The 17635-nt window shown below is 58.8% G+C and overlaps 1 protein-coding gene across 1 annotated transcript in view; it reads left to right on the top strand.

The window, feature by feature from the left end:
• Positions 1-255: 255 nt before the first annotated feature.
• Positions 256-17635, top strand: part of LOC147737614 (uncharacterized) — a 64215-nt gene continuing 46835 nt past the window's right edge. The window contains exon 1 of the mRNA XM_086937947.1: positions 256-301. The gene's annotated coding sequence lies outside the window, so the exon portion shown is untranslated. The remainder of the gene's footprint in view (positions 302-17635) is intronic.

The following is a 17635-nucleotide window of genomic DNA, read 5'->3' as shown; positions in this document are numbered from 1 at the left end:
TAGTCATTACCCTCTTGCTATTCTCCTGAAGTAACATGTCTTTAATCAATTAATCTACCACGTTTTGCAACTCTGTGTCTTTATTTCTTCTTTTGTGTTATTTACTGGCCTGTGAAAACCTCATCTGCAAAACAGTAAATCGATTCATTTCCTGCTCTACTATCTGGTATTAATTTTTATCTCTTTTGACCTACCAGTACTGTACTCTGTTATCTTGGTAATTGGGTTCTGTAACTTGTTTTTCTTCTTCTTTTTAGAACAGCTGCCTTCCTGCTCGAGTGATTCTCCTCACTATTTTCAGGTAAGCGTTTATTTCCTCTTCTAACAAGTAATTGTCCCAAAGGTTTTTTAAACGAACTATTTACACCTTCCAGGAAAACGTATTGTTCCTTGTAGCTGTGTCTAGTTACTCAAACTCTATGCCTCTACTATTAACCTTCCATTAGTAGTTGTCACAGTTTGAAATCATATACAATTTCAGCGAGAAGTGTCTAGATTTAATTGTCACTTAGCTCCGTGTAACACTGCCTTCCTCAGCTTGAAGACTGCTCGAGCTGCTCCTGAAGCGACGATGTGTGGCCTCTGACTGAGTCTTCCTGAAAGTCTTTTTTCTGCCAGGAGCGGAGCTTCTACCTTCGTGGCTATAACTTCTGGAACTACTAATCTGTGTCGTTACTAGGAATTTGTATATATAAATAACTCTGAGATTCAAAAATACGTTTCTTGAAAACGTTTCTACTCTGACTGGAATTTCTCTTACTGACTCGGGCAGAATTCTCGGTGAAGTGAAATGAATGAAATGAATGAAATGAAAAGCGTTTTTATTGAGCGCTACAGTTGCCCTGAGACGTCCAGGCGCTAGGACTAGAACAGTGTCTTCCAGGGAGACGATCCAGGGAAGGTCAGAGTTAGTTAAACGGAAAGGTCTTGAGCTGTTTACGAAAACTCGCCAGATTGGAAGTGCGCAGCTCTGATAGAGCGCGCGCCTCACCTGAACTCCGTTCTGGAAAGTCCAGAAACACTAGACTGGCAACTTAGGCTGGCAGTTGCCCTGCTCACCCGCCATGTTGGAATTCCATAAATTCCACGCCCTGGACCAGGAATGGGTCAGACTCCAATTCTGTCTTCTCGTTTTGAGAGCCCTTGCTGTCCGTTTATTAGGGAGGATCCTGACACACAGGCAGCAAGGGGGCGAGTCCAGGGGTCACGGGTGTAAATGCACAGGCAGCCTGAGCAGTGGGGGCGAGTCCACGGGTCACAGGTGTAAATGCACAGGCAGTGGGGGCGAGTCCAGAGGTCACAGGTGTAAATACACAGGCAGCGGGGGCAGTGGGGGCGAGTCGAGGGGTTACCGGTTGTTAGACGGACCGGGAGGGTCGGCCGAGACTACGGGGAGAGGTCTCCGGGGAGAGCCGTCTCCAACAACTGTACAGAAAAGTAACTTCCCCCCCACAGACGGACACCACACAAGGTTGAAGGTTAACGAGACTTTATATGCAATTCTTAGGTTACGATGATATGATACAAGGAGGTCTGGACTCAGGGGTCCCCTCGATTCTAGTCTCTGGTTTGGGGAAAGGGTAGCGGGACAGTCTTGTTACCAACGAGTGGAAAATAGCTCTCAATCCTCGAGCTCGGCGTTCTAGATGATCGGGCCGCGGCGGAGCCAGGCAGGTCCCGAGATGGACGAAGGAAGACGACGGTCCGCGGCGGAGCCTGCAGGTCCCGGTGAAGATGGCGGTTACAACGGTCCGCGGCCACGCCAGCAGGTCCCGACGACGATGAAAGCGATGAAGGTTGCGAGGGCTGTGGCAGCGCCAACAGGCAGGGCGATGGTGCACAAGACAGAGCTATGGCAGCGCCAATAGACCGTCTAGGATGAGTTCCTCTTTACGTCTCTCGACTCCAAGATACAACTGCCTTCCTGCTCTGGAGCTGCCCCAGTTATAGGGCTGGTGTGCTTTGATGTCCGGACCCTCGCACTTGGAGGTCGGGAAGTCCGGGATGAGGGAGTCCAGACACCCAGCAGGGGGGTGGAGCCAGTGCCCGGGGCGGCGATGGGTGAGCGGCACTTGGCGGGGGAGACCCATCGACACCTCTTTCTCCCATTGACTTGCCAAATAGCCCGCTCACCTCCTGGGTGGAGGGTGGTGCCGGGATGTCTGAGGCCTGGCCAGGCCCAGGGTTGAGGTCGGCCGGAGGCCAGGCGGCCACGTGGTGGAGTGTCCAAGATGGCGCCCCGGGATGGGCGCGTAGACTGGCAGTGGATCGGGCCCACGAGGTTGACATGCTCGAGGGCAGGGGTCCCTGAGGGGACGGAGGGCGTGCAAGGGTGGTGTGTGGTACCTGCGGGACCGGGCTTAGGCCGGGTCGGGCTGGGGGAGAGCGGCCTTCCATGTGGCCTGTCCAACATGCGTCCCCCCCAGCTGAAGGCGGGGAGAGTTACCCATCCTCTTGGGGACTCTCCTCGTCGAGGCGGAAGAACCAGGACAGGCCATCCGCGTTGGCGTGATCTGGCCCAGGCCGGTGTTCGACTGTGAAGTCCATCCCTTGTAGGGAGATGGACCAGCGTAGTAACTTCGGGTTTTCCCCCCTGTTAGACGGACCGGGAGGGTCGGCCGAAACTACGGGGAGAGGTCTCCGGGGAGAGCCGTCTCCAACAACTGTACAGAAAAGTAACTTCCCCCCCACAGACGGACACCACACAAGGTTGAAGGTTAACGAGACTTTATATGCAATTCTTAGGTTACGATGATATGATACAAGGAGGTCTGGACTCAGGGGTCCCCTCGATTCTAGTCTCTGGTTTGGGGAAAGGGTAGCGGGACAGTCTTGTTACCAACGAGTGGAAAATAGCTCTCAATCCTCGAGCTCGGCGTTCTAGATGATCGGGCCGCGGCGGAGCCAGGCAGGTCCCGAGATGGACGAAGGAAGACGACGGTCCGCGGCGGAGCCTGCAGGTCCCGGTGAAGATGGCGGTTACAACGGTCCGCGGCCACGCCAGCAGGTCCCGACGACGATGAAAGCGATGAAGGTTGCGAGGGCTGTGGCAGCGCCAACAGGCAGGGCGATGGTGCACAAGACAGAGCTATGGCAGCGCCAATAGACCGTCTAGGATGAGTTCCTCTTTACGTCTCTCGACTCCAAGATACAACTGCCTTCCTGCTCTGGAGCTGCCCCAGTTATAGGGCTGGTGTGCTTTGATGTCCGGACCCTCGCACTTGGAGGTCGGGAGGTCCGGGATGAGGGAGTCCAGACACCCAGCAGGGGGGTGGAGCCAGTGCCCGGGGAGGCGATGGGTGAGCGGCACTTGGCGGGGGAGAGCCATCGACACCTCTTTCTCCCATTGACTTGCCAAGTAGCCCGCTCACCTCCTGGGTGGAGGGTGGTGCCGGGATGTCTGAGGCCTGGCCAGGCCCAGGGTTGAGGTCGGCCGGAGGCCAGGCGGCCACGTGGTGGAGTGTCCAAGATGGCGCCCCGGGATGGGCGCGTAGACTGGCAGTGGATCGGGCCCACGAGGTTGACATGCTCGAGGGCAGGGGTCCCTGAGGGGACGGAGGGCGTGCAAGGGTGGTGTGTGGTACCTGCGGGACCGGGCTTAGGCCGGGTCGGGCTGGGGGAGAGCGGCCTTCCATGTGGCCTGTCCAACATGCATCCCCCCCAGCTGAAGGCGGGGAGAGTTACCCATCCTCTTGGGGACTCTCCTCGTCGAGGCGGAAGAACCGGGACAGGCCATCCGCGTTGGCGTGATCTGGCCCAGGCCGGTGTTCGACTGTGAAGTCCATCCCTTGTAGGGAGATGGACCAGCGTAGTAACTTCGGGTTTTCCCCCCGCATCTGCATCAGCCACTGCAGGGGTCGGTGATCGGTCTGTACCCGAAAGTGTGTGCCAAAAAGGTAGGGCCGGAGCTTCTTGAGGGCCCATACCACAGCGAAGGCCTCCCGCTCTATGGTGCTCCAGCGCTGTTCTCGTGGTAGGAGTCGTCTGCTAATGAAGGCCACCGGTTGATCCAGGCCTTCGGTGTTCACTTGGGACAGGACTGCCCCAATGCCATGGTCAGAGGCATCCGTCTGGACGATGAACTCCCGGCTGTAGTCGGGGGCCTGGAGCACAGGGGCGGAACACATGGCGGCTTTCAATTGTTCAAAGGCAGCTTGACACTCTGGGGTCCAGTTGACTTTCTTGGGCTGGTTTTTCGACGTGAGTTCTGTGAGGGGTCCCACTATAGTACCATAGTCTTTCACGAACCTTCGGTAGTAGCCTGTGAGGCCCAGGAAGGCTCGTACCTCGGTCTGTGTGATGGGGGACTGCCATGACTGGATGGCGGCAATTTTTAGCTGCAGGGGGGCCACCAGCCCGCTTCCCACCTAGTGCCCGAGGTAGGTTACAGATCCTTGTCCAATTTGACATTTGCTGGCCTTGATCGTGAGGCCAGCCCGCTGTAAGGCTTGCAGCACTGCTCGGAGGTGGTGGAGGTGCTCGGACCAATGGTGGCTGTACACAGCGATGTCGTCTAGGTAGGCGGCGCTGAATCCTTCGAGCCCCGCCAGGACCTGATTGACGAGCCGTTGGAATGTCGCTGGGGCGTTCTTCATGCCGAAGGGCATGACGGTGAAATGGTAATGGCCATCGGGTGTGGAAAAGGCAGAACGTTCTTGCGCCCGGGGTGTGAGGCCGATCTGCCAGTAGCCCGCCGTCAGGTCGAAGATACTGAGGTAGCGGGCAGCTCCCATGCGGTCGATCAGTTCATCTGCCCGGGGGATGGGATGTGCGTCTGTTCGGGTGACCGCGTTCAAGCCCCGGTAGTCGACACAGAACCGAAGTTCCAGGGTGGTGCCGGGGGCAGCTGCTTTGGGGACCAGTACTACAGGGCTGGCCCAGGGGCTGTCCGAAGCCTCGATGACCCCAAGTGTGAGCATCTTGGCTACTTCTTCCTGGATGCAGGCCCGTACCCGATCTGGCACGCGGTAGGCCCGGTGGCGGATAGGGGGGCTGTCCCCCGTGTCTACATCGTGCACACACCAGGAAGTGACACCTGGGGTGAGGGAGAACAGGCTGGCGAACTGTGATAGGAGAGCTTGACATTCCTGACGTTGCTCTCCGGTGAGGGTCTCCGAGAGTCGGACCCCATCCACGGAGCCGTCTTGTTCCCGAGTCCGTAGGAGGTCAGGGAGGGGCTCGGAGTCTTCTTCAGCCCCAGTGTCTGTGGCCATCAAGAGGCTGAGTTCTGTACGCACAAAGTGGGGCTTTAGTCTGTTAGCGTGGAGGACCCGGAGTGGGTTCCGGGAGGATTCCATGTCGATGAGATAGGTGGCAGGGCCCTTGCGCTCGATTACCTTGAAGGGCCCCGTCCATTTGTCTTGTAGGGCGCATGGCTCGGTGGGGGACATCACCCATACCTGTTGCCCAGGTTCAAATTCAATGGATGAGGCATTCCGGTCATACCACTTTTTCATGTCCTCTTGACTGGCCTCTAGGTTGGCTTTTGCTAGTTCCCGGAACCGCCGGGTCTGGTTGCGGAGGGTTAAGAGATACCGGAAGACATCTGGAGGGTTCTTTAACGGAGGCATCTCCCAGCCTTCTTTGACGAGGCTGAGCGGCCCTCGCACTGGGTGTCCATATAGCAGTTCAAATGGGCTGAAGCCCAGGGATTTCTGGGGGACCTCTCGATACGCGAAGAGGAGGCACGGCAGCAGCACATCCCACTGGCGACGGAGGGGCTCTTCCAACCCCCCGATCATCCCCTTTAGCGTGCGGTTGAACCGCTCAACGAGTCCGTTCCCTTGAGGGTGATAGGGGGTCGTGAATCGGTAGGTGACCCCGCACTGTTGCCAGAGGGACTTCATGTATTTGGAAATAAAGTTCGTGCCTCTGTCGCTGACGACTTCTCGGGGGAAGCCCACACGGGAGAAGATCCCCATCAGGGCCCGGCCGACTACCGGGGCGGTCACAGTCCGCAGAGGGACAGCCTCAGGGTAGCGGGTGGCGTGGTCCACCAGCACCAAGATGAATCGATGGCCTTGTTTTGTGCGCGGGTCCAGGGGCCCCACAATGTCTATTCCGACCCTCTCAAACGGGGTAGTGACCACGGGAAAAGGTTGTAGGGGAGCTTTTAGCTTGCGGCCGCTCTTTCCACTGGCTTGGCACGTGGGGCAAGATCGGCAATGCTGGTGCACATCGTTCCTCATTTTGGGCCAGAAGACGTGGGTCACTAGGCGACTGTAGGTTTTATCTTGTCCCAGGTGTCCTGCCAGGGGGACATCGTGGGCCAGGTTTAACAGAAAGTCTCTAAAACGGAGGGGCACCGCTAATACTCGGTTGCTCCCCAGCTCGGCGATTCTTTGCTCGCTGTACAGCAGATCATTGTCCCAGTAGACCCAATGAGTTCCGGAGGTATCCCCTGCACTTTGGGCGAGCGCTTGCTGGCGGAGTCCCTCGAGGGAGGGACAGGTCTTCTGTTCTTGGCGAAATTGTTCTTGCGTGGGCCCCCCCTCTTGAGGCCACTGGTCGAGGTTAGCGAGGTCGGTAGGTTGAGCTGGTTCGGGGGGGATGTCACGGTCGGTGTTTTCGGCTGGGGCGACCGGAGGCGGTGGCGCCGGCCATTCGGGTTCTTCTGGGCGGTGGTTGGCACGGGCGGCCATGGACCGGGTGGTGACGCACGCCCAGTCTGGGACGCCTAACATCCCCAGGTGTTCTCTTCGCTCCACGGCTGCCCACGGAGAGTTTTCAAGGTCATTTCCCAGGAGGCAGTCTACGGGGGCATCGTCTCGGACCGTTACTTTCAACATGCCGGAGACCCCTCCCCATTCGAAAGGGACGCAGGCCATCCGACACAGGCTTTCCGAGTTATCGGCTGATCGTACAGGGCAGAGAATGTTCGGTAGATACTGTTCTGGGGCCACCAGGTGACAGCGGACGGCTGTTACACTGGCCCCGGTGTCACGAAGGGCTTCGGCCCGGCGTCCATTGATGCTCACCCATTGGCTGTACTTCTGGGTGTTAGCGGGTAGGGGGACCCGCGGGACCATGTCTTTCCCCCCTAAGCAGGCTAGAGCCATGGCGGCTGGCTCCCACTCTTGATGCTCTTGTTCGTATTCTTCCTGCTCCTCGGAGATCTGTTCTTCCCCTAGGGCTGCAGCGGCCACTTGGCGGGGTCTTGGGCTCTGGTACTGCGGGCAGTTGGGGTCGTTCGCATAGTGGCCGACTCGTTGACATCGGTGACACGTGACATTGGCTCTGTACCCCGGTCGCGCTGGGGTGCTGCCCCGGTTGGCCGGGGGGGTGGTGCTGGTAGCGGGGGCGACCGGGGCGTTGTCTCTTCCTCGTCCTTGGCCCCCTCCTCCTCCTCTGGGTCGGTGCTGACCATTGTTGTTCCGGTTCTGTTCGTAGGACCCATTCCGGCCCACTCTGGTGATCTCCCACCGGTCAGCTTCGGCTGCGAGCTGCCGGGGATCCGTTAACTTGCTGTCGAGGAGGTGCTGGCGGAGTTCAATGAAGCAATTGTTCGACAGATGTTCCCATACCATCAGATTAAACAGTTGCTCGTAGGTCGTGACGTTGCTTCCTCTGATCCAGCCCTCGAAGGCTCGGCTAAAGTATGTTACATAGTCCACCCAAGTTGTACCCGGGATGCGGGTGCAGTCTCGGAACCTCTGACGGTACATCTCGGGTGTGAGGCCATAGCGGGTGAGGAGTGCCGCTTTCATATGGTCGTAGGAGGTCATCTGGTGGTCCGGGAGCTGTAGCAGGGTGTCGCGGCCCTCATTGAGGAATCTTCCCCATAGACCGGCTCCCCAGTCGCTTCTATCGATCCGGTGTGCAGTCATAGCGATTTCATAGGCCTTAAACCATTGCTGGATGTCGTCCTCTCGGAAATATTCTCGGACAACATCCTTGGGGATGTGTACCTTTTTCTCTGTGGTCCCTGAGGTGGGGGGTCGCTCGGGCACCCCTGCTTCTTTATTCTGCTTGCGCAGGTTGATCTCGGCTAGGTTCCGTTCGTGTTCGTATGCTAGTTTCTTTTCCTCGAGCTCCCTTTGTCTCTGTTTCTCCTCTCTTTCTTCTCGGAGACGCAGGTGCTCTAAGTTGATTTTTTGCTCGGCCAACTTAAGTTCAACGTCCATTTTGAGTCGGGCCATTTCCAGCTCGTGTAGTCGGGTTCTTTCTCTTTCCTGGATCTCGTCTTGCGAGAGACCCGTTCTTTGTCCTTCAGGGGCCGTGGTCGTTTTTTCTGCGGTGCTTTGATCGGGGGTTCCGGCAGCCCCGGTCTCTGCCCAAGATTCTAGGGCATGCTTAAAATCGTCCTTGGTGCTTAGTCCGGTGGTAGCGATACCCAGTTCGATGCAGAATTGTTTTAGTTCACGATGGCTGTACTCCTCCAATTTCTCCATTTGGAATTTCTCGGTTGATCCGCTTTCTTTAGTGGTCATTGTGATTTCGTCGTGGGGTGAGCTACTCTCTGTACGTTTATGCGGTGATTCGGATCCCACCGCTGCCACCAATGTTAGACGGACCGGGAGGGTCGGCCGAGACTACGGGGAGAGGTCTCCGGGGAGAGCCGTCTCCAACAACTGTACAGAAAAGTAACTTCCCCCCCACAGACGGACACCACACAAGGTTGAAGGTTAACGAGACTTTATATGCAATTCTTAGGTTACGATGATATGATACAAGGAGGTCTGGACTCAGGGGTCCCCTCGATTCTAGTCTCTGGTTTGGGGAAAGGGTAGCGGGACAGTCTTGTTACCAACGAGTGGAAAATAGCTCTCAATCCTCGAGCTCGGCGTTCTAGATGATCGGGCCGCGGCGGAGCCAGGCAGGTCCCGAGATGGACGAAGGAAGACGACGGTCCGCGGCGGAGCCTGCAGGTCCCGGTGAAGATGGCGGTTACAACGGTCCGCGGCCACGCCAGCAGGTCCCGACGACGATGAAAGCGATGAAGGTTGCGAGGGCTGTGGCAGCGCCAACAGGCAGGGCGATGGTGCACAAGACAGAGCTATGGCAGCGCCAATAGACCGTCTAGGATGAGTTCCTCTTTACGTCTCTCGACTCCAAGATACAACTGCCTTCCTGCTCTGGAGCTGCCCCAGTTATAGGGCTGGTGTGCTTTGATGTCCGGACCCTCGCACTTGGAGGTCGGGAGGTCCGGGATGAGGGAGTCCAGACACCCAGCAGGGGGGTGGAGCCAGTGCCCGGGGAGGCGATGGGTGAGCGGCACTTGGCGGGGGAGAGCCATCGACACCTCTTTCTCCCATTGACTTGCCAAGTAGCCCGCTCACCTCCTGGGTGGAGGGTGGTGCCGGGATGTCTGAGGCCTGGCCAGGCCCAGGGTTGAGGTCGGCCGGAGGCCAGGCGGCCACGTGGTGGAGTGTCCAAGATGGCGCCCCGGGATGGGCGCGTAGACTGGCAGTGGATCGGGCCCACGAGGTTGACATGCTCGAGGGCAGGGGTCCCTGAGGGGACGGAGGGCGTGCAAGGGTGGTGTGTGGTACCTGCGGGACCGGGCTTAGGCCGGGTCGGGCTGGGGGAGAGCGGCCTTCCATGTGGCCTGTCCAACACCCCCGCATCTGCATCAGCCACTGCAGGGGTCGGTGATCGGTCTGTACCCGAAAGTGTGTGCCAAAAAGGTAGGGCCGGAGCTTCTTGAGGGCCCATACCACAGCGAAGGCCTCCCGCTCTATGGTGCTCCAGCGCTGTTCTCGTGGTAGGAGTCGTCTGCTAATGAAGGCCACCGGTTGATCCAGGCCTTCGGTGTTCACTTGGGACAGGACTGCCCCAATGCCATGGTCAGAGGCATCCGTCTGGACGATGAACTCCCGGCTGTAGTCGGGGGCCTGGAGCACAGGGGCGGAACACATGGCGGCTTTCAATTGTTCAAAGGCAGCTTGACACTCTGGGGTCCAGTTGACTTTCTTGGGCTGGTTTTTCGACGTGAGTTCTGTGAGGGGTCCCACTATAGTACCATAGTCTTTCACGAACCTTCGGTAGTAGCCTGTGAGGCCCAGGAAGGCTCGTACCTCGGTCTGTGTGATGGGGGACTGCCATGACTGGATGGCGGCAATTTTTAGCTGCAGAGGGGCCATCAGCCCGCTTCCCACCTGGTGCCCGAGGTAGGTTACAGATCCTTGTCCAATTTGACATTTGCTGGCCTTGATCGTGAGGCCAGCCCGCTGTAAGGCTTGCAGCACTGCTCGGAGGTGGTGGAGGTGCTCGGACCAATGGTGGCTGTACACAGCGATGTCGTCTAGGTAGGCGGCGCTGAATCCTTCGAGCCCCGCCAGGACCTGATTGACGAGCCGTTGGAATGTCGCTGGGGCGTTCTTCATGCCGAAGGGCATGACGGTGAAATGGTAATGGCCATCGGGTGTGGAAAAGGCAGAACGTTCTTGCGCCCGGGGTGTGAGGCCGATCTGCCAGTAGCCCGCCGTCAGGTCGAAGATACTGAGGTAGCGGGCAGCTCCCATGCGGTCGATCAGTTCATCTGCCCGGGGGATGGGATGTGCGTCTGTTCGGGTGACCGCGTTCAAGCCCCGGTAGTCGACACAGAACCGAAGTTCCGGGGTGGTGCCGGGGGCAGCTGCGTTGGGGACCAGGACTACAGGGCTGGCCCAGGGGCTGTCCGAAGCCTCGATGACCCCAAGTGTGAGCATCTTGGCTACTTCTTCCTGGATGCAGGCCCGTACCCGATCTGGCACGCGGTAGGCCCGGTGGCGGATAGGGGGGCTGTCCCCCGTGTCTACATCGTGCACACACCAGGAAGTGACACCTGGGGTGAGGGAGAACAGGCTGGCGAACTGTGATAGGAGAGCTTGACATTCCTGACGTTGCTCTCCGGTGAGGGTCTCCGAGAGTCGGACCCCATCCACGGAGCCGTCTTGTTCCCGAGTCCGTAGGAGGTCAGGGAGGGGCTCGGAGTCTTCTTCAGCCCCAGTGTCTGTGGCCATCAAGAGGCTGAGTTCTGTACGCACAAAGTGGGGCTTTAGTCTGTTAGCGTGGAGGACCCGGAGTGGGTTCCGGGAGGATTCCATGTCGATGAGATAGGTGGCAGGGCCCTTGCGCTCGATTACCTTGAAGGGCCCCGTCCATTTGTCTTGTAGGGCGCATGGCTAGGTGGGGGACATCACCCATACCTGTTGCCCAGGTTCAAATTCAATGGATGAGGCATTCCGGTCATACCACTTTTTCATGTCCTCTTGACTGGCCTCTAGGTTGGCTTTTGCTAGTTCCCGGAACCGCCGGGTCTGGTTGCGGAGGGTTAAGAGATACCGGAAGACATCTGGAGGGTTCTTTAACGGAGGCATCTCCCAGCCTTCTTTGACGAGGCTGAGCGGCCCTCGCACTGGGTGTCCATATAGCAGTTCAAATGGGCTGAAGCCCAGGGATTTCTGGGGGACCTCTCGATACGCGAAGAGGAGGCACGGCAGCAGCACATCCCACTGGCGACGGAGGGGCTCTTCCAACCCCCCGATCATCCCCTTTAGCGTGCGGTTGAACCGCTCAACGAGTCCGTTCCCTTGAGGGTGATAGGGGGTCGTGAATCGGTAGGTGACCCCGCACTGTTGCCAGAGGGACTTCATGTATTTGGAAATAAAGTTCGTGCCTCTGTCGCTGACGACTTCTCGGGGGAAGCCCACACGGGAGAAGATCCCCATCAGGGCCCGGCCGACTACCGGGGCGGTCACAGTCCGCAGAGGGACAGCCTCAGGGTAGCGGGTGGCGTGGTCCACCAGCACCAAGATGAATCGATGGCCTTGTTTTGTGCGCGGGTCCAGGGGCCCCACAATGTCTATTCCGACCCTCTCAAACGGGGTAGTGACCACGGGAAAAGGTTGTAGGGGAGCTTTTAGCTTGCGGCCGCTCTTTCCACTGGCTTGGCACGTGGGGCAAGATCGGCAATGCTGGTGCACATCGTTCCTCATTTTGGGCCAGAAGACGTGGGTCACTAGGCGACTGTAGGTTTTATCTTGTCCCAGGTGTCCTGCCAGGGGGACATCGTGGGCCAGGTTTAACAGAAAGTCTCTAAAACGGAGGGGCACCGCTAATACTCGGTTGCTCCCCAGCTCGGCGATTCTTTGCTCGCTGTACAGCAGATCATTGTCCCAGTAGACCCAATGAGTTCCGGAGGTATCCCCTGCACTTTGGGCGAGCGCTTGCTGGCGGAGTCCCTCGAGGGAGGGACAGGTCTTCTGTTCTTGGCGAAATTGTTCTTGCGTGGGCCCCCCCTCTTGAGGCCACTGGTCGAGGTTAGCGAGGTCGGTAGGTTGAGCTGGTTCGGGGGGGATGTCACGGTCGGTGTTTTCGGCTGGGGCGACCGGAGGCGGTGGCGCCGGCCATTCGGGTTCTTCTGGGCGGTGGTTGGCACGGGCGGCCATGGACCGGGTGGTGACGCACGCCCAGTCTGGGACGCCTAACATCCCCAGGTGTTCTCTTCGCTCCACGGCTGCCCACGGAGAGTTTTCAAGGTCATTTCCCAGGAGGCAGTCTACGGGGGCATCGTCTCGGACCGTTACTTTCAACATGCCGGAGACCCCTCCCCATTCGAAAGGGACGCAGGCCATCCGACACAGGCTTTCCGAGTTATCGGCTGATCGTACAGGGCAGAGAATGTTCGGTAGATACTGTTCTGGGGCCACCAGGTGACAGCGGACGGCTGTTACACTGGCCCCGGTGTCACGAAGGGCTTCGGCCCGGCGTCCATTGATGCTCACCCATTGGCTGTACTTCTGGGTGTTAGCGGGTAGGGGGACCCGCGGGACCATGTCTTTCCCCCCTAAGCAGGCTAGAGCCATGGCGGCTGGCTCCCACTCTTGATGCTCTTGTTCGTATTCTTCCTGCTCCTCGGAGATCTGTTCTTCCCCTAGGGCTGCAGCGGCCACTTGGCGGGGTCTTGGGCTCTGGTACTGCGGGCAGTTTGGGTCGTTCGCATAGTGGCCGACTCGTTGACATCGGTGACACGTGACATTGGCTCTGTACCCCGGTCGCGCTGGGGTGCTGCCCCGGTTGGCCGGGGGGGTGGTGCTGGTAGCGGGGGCGACCGGGGCGTTGTCTCTTCCTCGTCCTTGGCCCCCTCCTCCTCCTCTGGGTCGGTGCTGACCATTGTTGTTCCGGTTCTGTTCGTAGGACCCATTCCGGCCCACTCTGGTGATCTCCCACCGGTCAGCTTCGGCTGCGAGCTGCCGGGGATCCGTTAACTTGCTGTCGAGGAGGTGCTGGCGGAGTTCAATGAAGCAATTGTTCGACAGATGTTCCCATACCATCAGATTAAACAGTTGCTCGTAGGTCGTGACGTTGCTTCCTCTGATCCAGCCCTCGAAGGCTCGGCTAAAGTATGTTACATAGTCCACCCAAGTTGTACCCGGGATGCGGGTGCAGTCTCGGAACCTCTGACGGTACATCTCGGGTGTGAGGCCATAGCGGGTGAGGAGTGCCGCTTTCATATGGTCGTAGGAGGTCATCTGGTGGTCCGGGAGCTGTAGCAGGGTGTCGCGGCCCTCATTGAGGAATCTTCCCCATAGACCGGCTCCCCAGTCGCTTCTATCGATCCGGTGTGCAGTCATAGCGATTTCATAGGCCTTAAACCATTGCTGGATGTCGTCCTCTCGGAAATATTCTCGGACAACATCCTTGGGGATGTGTACCTTTTTCTCTGTGGTCCCTGAGGTGGGGGGTCGCTCGGGCACCCCTGCTTCTTTATTCTGCTTGTGCAGGTTGATCTCGGCTAGGTTCCGTTCGTGTTCGTACGCTAGTTTCTTTTCCTCGAGCTCCCTTTGTCTCTGTTTCTCCTCTCTTTCTTCTCGGAGACGCAGGTGCTCTAAGTTGATTTTTTGCTCGGCCAACTTAAGTTCAACGTCCATTTTGAGTAGGGCCATTTCCAGCTCGTGTAGTCGGGTTCTTTCTCTTTCCTGGATCTCGTCTTGCGAGAGACCCGTTCTTTGTCCTTCAGGGGCCGTGGTCGTTTTTTCTGCGGTGCTTTGATCGGGGGTTCCGGCAGCCCCGGTCTCTGCCCAAGATTCTAGGGCATGCTTAAAATCGTCCTTGGTGCTTAGTCCGGTGGTAGCGATACCCAGTTCGATGCAGAATTGTTTTAGTTCACGATGGCTGTACTCCTCCAATTTCTCCATTTGGAATTTCTCGGTTGATCCGCTTTCTTTAGTGGTCATTGTGATTTCGTCGTGGGGTGAGCTACTCTCTGTACGTTTATGCGGTGATTCGGATCGCGCCGCTGGCCACCAATGTTAGACGGACCGGGAGGGTCGGCCGAGACTACGGGGAGAGGTCTCCGGGGAGAGCCGTCTCCAACAACTGTACAGAAAAGTAACTTCCCCCCCACAGACGGACACCACACAAGGTTGAAGGTTAACGAGACTTTATATGCAATTCTTAGGTTACGATGATATGATACAAGGAGGTCTGGACTCAGGGGTCCCCTCGATTCTAGTCTCTGGTTTGGGGAAAGGGTAGCGGGACAGTCTTGTTACCAACGAGTGGAAAATAGCTCTCAATCCTCGAGCTCGGCGTTCTAGATGATCGGGCCGCGGCGGAGCCAGGCAGGTCCCGAGATGGACGAAGGAAGACGACGGTCCGCGGCGGAGCCTGCAGGTCCCGGTGAAGATGGCGGTTACAACGGTCCGCGGCCACGCCAGCAGGTCCCGACGACGATGAAAGCGATGAAGGTTGCGAGGGCTGTGGCAGCGCCAACAGGCAGGGCGATGGTGCACAAGACAGAGCTATGGCAGCGCCAATAGACCGTCTAGGATGAGTTCCTCTTTACGTCTCTCGACTCCAAGATACAACTGCCTTCCTGCTCTGGAGCTGCCCCAGTTATAGGGCTGGTGTGCTTTGATGTCCGGACCCTCGCACTTGGAGGTCGGGAGGTCCGGGATGAGGGAGTCCAGACACCCAGCAGGGGGGTGGAGCCAGTGCCCGGGGCGGCGATGGGTGAGCGGCACTTGGCGGGGGAGAGCCATCGACACCTCTTTCTCCCATTGACTTGCCAAGTAGCCCGCTCACCTCCTGGGTGGAGGGTGGTGCCGGGATGTCTGAGGCCTGGCCAGGCCCAGGGTTGAGGTCGGCCGGAGGCCAGGCGGCCACGTGGTGGAGTGTCCAAGATGGCGCCCCGGGATGGGCGCGTAGACTGGCAGTGGATCGGGCCCACGAGGTTGACATGCTCGAGGGCAGGGGTCCCTGAGGGGACGGAGGGCGTGCAAGGGTGGTGTGTGGTACCTGCGGGACCGGGCTTAGGCCGGGTCGGGCTGGGGGAGAGCGGCCTTCCATGTGGCCTGTCCAACACCGGTGTAAATGCACAGGCAGCGTGGGCAGTGGGGGCAAGTCCAAGGGTCACGGGTGTAAATGCACAGGCAGCGTGGGCAGTGGGGGCGAGTCCAGGGGTCACCTGTGTAAATACACAGGCAGCGTGGGCAGTGGGGGCGAGTCCAGGGGTCACCGGTGTAAATGCACAGGCAACGTGGGCAGTGGGGGCAAGTCCAGGGGTCACAGGTGTAAATGCACAGGCAACGTGGGCAGTGGGGGCATGGCACAGACAGCGTGGGCAGTGGGGGCGAGTCCAGAAGGTCAGGGGAGTAAATGCACAGTCAGCGTAGGCAGTGGGGGCGAGTCCAGGGGTCACTGGTGTAAATGCACAGACAGCATGGGGGCGAGTCCAGGGGTCACAGTTGTAAATGCACAGGCAGCGTGGGCAGTGGGGGCGAGGCCAGGTGTCACGAATGTAAACACACAGGCAGCATGGGCAGTGGGGGCGAGTCCAGAAGGTCAGGGGAGTAAATGCACAGTCAGCGTAGGCAGTGGGGGCGAGTCCAGGGGTCACTGGTGTAAATGCACAGGTCGCTTGGGCAGTGAGGGCAAGTCCATGGGTGATGAGTGTAAATGCGCAGACAGCGTGGGGGCGAGTCCAGGGGTCACAGGTGTAAATGCACAAGCAGCGTCGGCAGTGAGGGCGAGTCAAGATGTCACGGGTGTAAATTCCCAGGCATTGTGGGGGCGCGTCCTGGGGTCACGGGTGTAAATGCACAGGCAGCGTGGGCAGTGGGGGCGCGTCCAGGGGTCACAGGTGTAAATGCACAGGCAGCATGGGCAGCGGGGACTTGTCCAGGGGTCATGGGTGTAAATGCACAGGCAGCGTGGGGTAGAGTCCAGAGGTCACGGGTGTAAATGCACTGGCAGGGTGGGCAGGTGGGGCGAGTCCAGGGATCATGGGTGTAAATGCACAGGCAGTGTTGGCAGTGGGGGCAAGTCCAGGGGTCACGGGGGTAAATGCAGTCAGCATGGGCAGTGGGGGCGAGTCCAGAGGTCATGGGTGTAAATGCACAGACAGCTTGGGGGCGAGTCCAGGGGTCACGGGTGTAAATGCAGAGTCAGCGTGGGCAGTGGGGCCAAGTCCAGGGGTCGCAGGTGTAAATGCACAGGCAGCGTGGGCAGTGGGGGCGAGTCCAGGGGTCAGAGGGGTAAATGCACAGGCAACATGGGCAGTGGTGGCGAGTCCAGGGGTCACGGGTGTATATGCACAGGCAGCGTGGGGACGAGTCCAGGGGTCACGGGTGTAAATGCACAGGCAGCCTGAGCAGTGGGGGCGAGTCCAGGGGTCACAGGTGTAAATGCACAGGCAGTGGGGGTGAGTCCAGGGGTCACAGGTGTAAATGCACAGGCAGTGGGGGCGAGTTCCGGGGTCACCGGTGTAAATGCACAGGCAGCGTGGGCAGTGGGGGCGAGTCCAGGGGTCACCGGTGTAAATGCACAGGCAGCGTGGGCAGTGAGAGCGAGGCCAGGGGTCGCGGATGTAAACGCACAGGCAACATGGGCAGTGGGGGCGAGTCCAGGGGTCAGGGGAGTAAATGCACAGGCAGCGTGGGCAATGGGCCCGAGACCAGGGGTCACAGGTGTAAATGCACAGTCAGCGTAGGCAGTGGGGGCGAGTCCAGGGGTCACTGGTGTAAATGCACAGGCAGCTTGGGCAGTGGGGGCGAGTCCAGGGGTCACAGGTGTAAATGCACAGGCAATGTGGGCAGTGGGGGCGAGTCCAGGGGTCACTGGTGTCAATGCACTGGCAGCGTGGGCAGTGGGGCGAGTCAAGAGGTCATGGGTGTAAATGCAAAGGCAGCGTGGGCAGTGGGGGCAAGTCCAGGGGTCACAGGTGTAAATGCACAGGCAGCGTGGGCAGTGGGGGCGAGTCCAGGGGTCACGGGTGTAAATGCACAGGCAGTGGGGAAGAGTCCAGGGGTCCCGGGTGTAAATGCACACGCGGTGTGGGCAGTGGGGGCGAGTCCAGGGGTCACAAGTATAAATGCACAGGCAGCATGGGCAGAGGGGGCGAGTCCAGGGGTCACAGGTGTAATTGCAAGAGCAGCGTGGGCAGTGGGAGCGAGTCCTGGGGTCACAGGTGTAAATGCACAGGCAGTGGGGGCGAGTCCAGAGGTCATGGGTATAAATGCACAGGCAGCGTGGGGGCGAGTCCAGAAGTCACAGATGTAAATGCACAGGCAGTGTGTGCAGTGGGGCCGAGTCCAGGGGTCACGGGTGTAAATGAACAGGCAGTGGGGGCGAGTCCAGGGGTCACAGGTGTAAATGCACAAGCAGTGGCGGTGAGTCAAGGGGTCATGGGTGTAAATGCGCAGGCAGCGTG

Source organism: Lissotriton vulgaris, chromosome 1_1 (assembly GCF_964263255.1).
Source record: "Lissotriton vulgaris chromosome 1_1, aLisVul1.2, whole genome shotgun sequence".
In the NCBI taxonomy this organism is placed as follows: domain Eukaryota; kingdom Metazoa; phylum Chordata; class Amphibia; order Caudata; family Salamandridae; genus Lissotriton; species Lissotriton vulgaris.
Note: the sequence above shows the minus strand (reverse complement) of the source record. Positions and strands in the feature narration are given on the sequence as shown.